General features: G+C 48.9%; 1 protein-coding gene across 2 annotated transcripts in view; it reads right to left on the bottom strand.

Annotated features, from left to right (window-relative positions):
* The window catches only part of Znf664 (zinc finger protein 664), a 26,080-nt gene extending 20,795 nt beyond the window's left edge, over nucleotides 1-5,285 (bottom strand). Inside the window, exons 1-2 of one of the 2 annotated variants that reach the window (XR_003842960.1) lie at nucleotides 5,214-5,285; nucleotides 4,466-4,620 (exon numbers count right to left, since the gene is read on the bottom strand). The gene's annotated coding sequence lies outside the window, so the exon portion shown is untranslated. Of the gene's footprint in view, nucleotides 1-4,465; nucleotides 4,621-5,096 lie in introns of both variants that reach the window. The other variant, XM_021186931.1, reaches the window with a different exon arrangement.
* Between the last annotated feature and the right edge of the window lie 310 nt (nucleotides 5,286-5,595).

Here is a 5,595-nt window from a genome sequence, read left to right as displayed (position 1 = left end):
ACAGATGGAGTACAGGAGAAACTACAGGCACAGATGGAATACAGGAGAAACTACAGGCACAGATGGAGTACAGGAGAAACTACAGGCACAGATGGGTAGAAGCAGAAGACTGGGTAGAGCACAGGCACTCACATGAAAAAAAAAGCTCCCCCTCATGCTGTGTGCCACAGAAAGCCCCTCATCAACTGTCTGTGTGTCTCTGTCTCTGTCTCTCTCTGTCTCTCATGACACCACTCTTCTTACCTTCCCAAATACTTTATCTTTGCAGAGGCTTTGTCCACCAGGATACTAGCTAGCTCTGGCCAGTATGTCCTCATTGTCCTTCACATGGGCTCAAGTGCTCTTAAAGATGTCATCTTTAAAGAAAATGACCAATTCCCAAACCCCCATCTGTCCACCGAGGGTCAAGTGGACACAGCACCATGGAAGCATGGCTAGAGTGCCACTCTGCCTATGTTCTGTCCCCTACAAGTTCATCAGTATTACAGAAATCACCCTGACACACTACTGTCATAGAAGACTGAAAGCAGGACCACTAATGCCCAAAGCAACTCCAGACTATGCAAATAACACCTCAAGTCACAGACATGTCCCAACTTAAAGCAATTTGCAACATATAATCATATTTCACAAACAGATGACTACAGAGAAACAACATTAATGATGAAGCTATACACTGCTCTTCAGAGAGCAGAGAATGCTCATAAAGCCTCCATGAAGAAACTCTGTGACCTGTTTATAAGTCCTTCCAACTCAGTGGATCCAAGGCCACATCTCATTATAGTACCTATTTTCCTAAGTGGGTCCCTCTCTCCAACTGTCCATGCCAGAAGCCCAGGCACCATCTACCTCACCCACCAAGCCCTGTACGCTCTATCTCACCAGATTTCTCTAACCACCTCGTTTACTTCAGCCATTTCTCCCTGAAGCCTCCCTCTGCTACTCTAATGCATTCTTTCTAAAGCATTAGACTGTTCCTACCCTGCTTATAATTTCCCACTGAGTTCCATACACTTGCATTACAATTTCTAAATGTCTAGGCTAAAACAAAAAACAAAAAAACAAACAAACAAATAAACAAAAAACCCCACAAGCAACACAGTGTGCTGGTGCACACCTTTAATCCCAGCTCTTGGGAAGCCTAGGCAGGAGGATCTCTGTGAGTTCAAGGCCAGCATGGTCTACATAGTGAGTTCCAAAACAGCCAAGACAACACAAATAGACCCTGCGTCAAAATAAAAACACACATAAATAAAGATATGTGCACATTATTTTATCATGTAGCTAACAAGTCCCAATTTAATGTACCTGCAAAACTGAATGTTCCATTGTAGTTTTTTTTTAACTATAAAAGGATATTGTTTAAATTGCTCAAAATCTTAATATCCAAAGTTCACAATTCTTTTCATTTTCACCAAATTTCTTGTAGACTTTTTCCACTCACAGGTTTTACTGGGAGATTACTGGGATTATGTGTAAACTGTATTTGCAACTGTGCTTCCTGACTTCCCTCTACTTAACAGTCATAAGCTTTTAAATATATTTCCTTGATATATATTTTAAGTGGCAGTATTATCTAGCAAATGTATTATCGCCATTCTACAATTAAACCCTTAAGATCATTCTCCATATTTTGTGAATAAAGTTTCTTTTTATATGTAAAAACATTTCTTTAATGGTTCCCATGTCAAGAAACAGGAGTACTGTAAGGCTTGATCTATAGCGCCAATATAACATAAGAATGTCAATGTACCAGTGGCACTGTGCCCCTTAAGCACTGGACACAATGATTTCTGTGTTAAATGACAGAATTTATAGCCTTTCACTACAAGTTAGTGTTCACATAGATATCAGGATATGAGACAGCACATAGAAGGAAAACTGGCCTCCAGTGTTTCCCTGCACAAGTAATCATGGCTTCCATGGGCTATTCTGGATATTTTTCTGTTTTTACTCAAACATGTTATTATTTTGTTTTGTATCTTGTAAATATAGAATGAAGCTTGTGTCTTTGTTTAATAGTGTATTACAGACATCTATCCAGGCTGCTATTTTCAAAACCAACACACTATCCCCAGTACAAAAACACCAAGCATCCCTGCTTGAAAGGAGTCTTCTGCTCTATCTTGCCAGAGCTTCACTCATACTGCTGTTCCCAGGAGCCGTCAGGGATTTCAGCAAGCTTCTAAATGCTTACTCTAATGTTTATACAGTACCACTGATGAAATGTGGATAGCTTTGTATTTATTTTATACGTATGGGTATTTTGCCTGCATGCGTACCATGTGCATAGTACCTAAAGAGGGAAGAAACTGGAATTACAGACAGTTGTGAGCTGCCATGTGGGTTCTGGGAATTAAGCACATGTCCTCTACAAAGTGTAAGTGTGTGTGTGTGTGTTTGTTTTAAAGTGCCTTTTGTGTTAGAAACATTAAATCCAATGACAGAAAATGTGCCTGGCATTTGGAAGTCCCTGTAAAGTATTTATGCTCTTGCTTTTATTGAGTCCCGTCTCTTAAAAGGAAAAATAACTGGGTCTTAAAAAAAAAACAAGAACAAACAAACAACAACAACAAAAAAACAAGCATCTATTTTGGCTCCACTTTTGCTAGTGGTGTGGATTCACATTCTCTAAGGAGCAGGCTGCCCCTCCCCCAAGAGCACTTGCAAATGGCCAGTGTGGTCTTCCCACTCCTCTCCAACTCACATCACCACATTCTGCATATGACAACTGGAGGTTATTTAAAAAACACATTTCTAATGTGCCCTGCTATTAAGACTCCACGATGCGGCCCCGACAGGTAATACTCTCCCCTTAACCACCATCCAGTGATGCCTCTGCTCCTACAATGACCACTACTTTCTCTCCCTTTAAGGCCGTCCCACATACTGTTCCTTGGCTGCAAAATTATCCCCTACTTCACTGACACCAGGTCTTACTAACCCCTCAGATCTGTTTAATCTAGTTTTAGGGGGTTGGGGAAGCAATTCAGGGTCCTCAACCTAAAACGTGGCTCTCGTTTTTATGCTCTTTTATACATCAGATATTACCTAACTTTCCTAGCGATAGCCTAGTCTCTGACCAGACAGGAAGTTCTGGGATTAATCTCTCACTCTTTCTCTCTACAGATTAAACTTCCAGAGGACAGGACAAATTGGTTTTCTTGTCATGCTACAGGCACTCACATACATCTGAGCAAAAAGAAACCAACTAATGAATGTGCTTCCTTTTTTTTTTTTTTTTTTTTTTTAGAAAAGCGTTAAGAAAAAGGTACCTTGTAAAGTATTCATTAGAAACACAGCATTGTCTCTATTCCATAAATTATAACAGGGTCAAAAACTTAACAGCTTTAAAGCTGTCGTACATTATGTTCATTTCATGAAAAACAAATTCCATTGCAAGTTGGTGGGTTCTGAGTCCCCAGAACGACTACCTAGTCTCTGCTCATCGCTTTATACTTTCAGATTCACACGCAGTCAGTGAGGTCTGTGTAGTGAACAGACCTTCAGAGAAACTGAGGCTCCAAGCGTCCTTCTCAAGGTCACAGGCAAAAGACCAGTCTGCAGTTACCTCAGAGATGCCCTCGTGTGAATTCCTAACCAAAGTCTTCCATCATAAATGTTCCCATTCTACAATTAGCACTGTAGACTCTGTGGCTCCCTCCAATAAAATTCCACTTTACCACACAACTGCCACCAGGCTTTTTTTGGTTTGGTTTGGTTTGGTTTGGTTTTTTAAAAGCTGGTCTTTAAAAATTAAAGCTTCGGTTGCCATTGCCATGAGACATGGCTAAACAATGATAGACCCAAACACTCGAACACCAGGCCACACTTCTAAAAAGGCGAGGTGAAACTTAAATGGAAACAAGCAAGCAAGCAAGCAAGCAAATGGCACAACTAGTTAGTACTCATCACCATGTAAAGCCTTCCATAAGACTTCGAATATGCACCACGTGCAGAATAGTTATCTCGACACAGATGGGCTGATCAACTCGTCATCTGTGACTGCATTCACCTTTACAAGAAAACATCTTTCTCTGCTCATCTCCAATATCTAAATCTTAACCGGTAGCGGGGACAAGGTCGTCACTACTTTTCTGCTCCGGGAAACTACACGCCAACCGAGTAAGTAAAGATCCCCTTCTGAAAGAGTCCCACCCCTTGAAAACAATACAAGGTTTAAAGGCCACACATCACTCCAGGCAAGGAGGCACTGGCTTGGGACTCTGACTTCCGATCCCGGGGCTCCTTTGTTGCGACGGGCACACTGTAAAACTCCCGATCGGGCAGACGCATCCCCGAGACCCGACTTGCCTGGAGTTTGGCTAGAAAGGGTCTCACAAAGAAGCCGAGTTCGAGGAGAGCGGCGGACCTGGCCGGAGACGGCAGCCGGCGCCCTCTCCAGGGAAAGCCGGTGCTCGGAGGCGGCAGTCCGGGGAGTTGCGCCCAGCCCTGGCCGGCTTACCTGCCGGTGAGAGCCGAGCCCTGGCGGTGGTCAGACAATGGAGGCGTCCAGCGGCGGCAGCGACAGCAGCAGCCTGGCGCGCTGGGGACCCGGGGAGGTCCTCATCACCTGGGCGGGATGCTGAGCGGCCACGGCCGGGGTGGGACCGTGCAGTGCTGGAGACACGACACGACACAAGAGCCCTTGCAGCGGGACCGCTCGGCGACCCTCCGCCGCCGCCCCCCGCCCCCTGGGGCCCCCGCGCGCGCGGCCATCACCGCTCTCCCGGGAGCCGCCTGGATGCGCTCCAGGGCGCGGCCCTCGGCTCCCAGAGGGCTGCCGAGCTCCCGCCCGCCTCGGCCCCCGGACAACAATGGGGGCCCCGGCCCGGGAAGAGTCCAGCTCCCGCGGGGCCTCTTCAGCCTCGTCCCGCGCCCGACCCGGGGCCCTGGCGCCGCGGCGGGCACCGCGCTGACCTTCCCTTCTCTCCCCGCCATGCCCGCGGCCCAGGCCCGGCTCCAGGATGGCTTGTTTGCCCCTTTCCCCGACTCCCCGGGACTCTACCAGCCCGCCTTCCGCTCCCCCCACCCCAGCCCCAGCCCGCTCGTCGGCCCCACGCCCCGGCCTGAAAAGCCGAGAGACGCAGACGCACCGACTCCGCTCGGCCGCTTCCAACTCCCTCCCGAGCGCGGCCGAGGAGCGCGTCTAGGCCGCGGACTCGGCGCTCGCCCACCCCGGGCCGCCCTCTCTCTCTCTCTCTCTCTCTCACCTCACAGGTGCGCCTCCGAGTCGCGCGCGCGCGCGCTCCGCACACCCAGACGCCTCCGGGAGGATGCGGGGCGGGGAAGACGGCGCGCGTGCGCACGCGCCAGGCCGGCCAGTCCCCCCCATTCCCTCCCCCCCCATGGAAGGGGCGGGGAGAAGGAGGGCACCGCACGCATGCGTCCCGGGGCGGTTCGAAGTCCCCGCCTACGCACGCACGCACGCACGCGCGTTCCCGCTCGGGGTCCTCCACCCTCCCCTCCTTGTCCCCGCCCCACCCCGCCCTGGTTACCCAGGGCAACCGCAGTGCGGCCGCACCTGAGCAGTGCGCTTGCGTGTTGCTAACTAACATCCCTCCCTTTTTCCCCCCCCCCCCCATCCTTGTCATC

The sequence above is a fragment of the Mus pahari genome, chromosome 23 (genome assembly GCF_900095145.1).
Source record: "Mus pahari chromosome 23, PAHARI_EIJ_v1.1, whole genome shotgun sequence".
Taxonomy (NCBI): Eukaryota; Metazoa; Chordata; class Mammalia; order Rodentia; family Muridae; genus Mus; species Mus pahari.
This window is presented reverse-complemented; position numbering and strand designations above follow the sequence as displayed.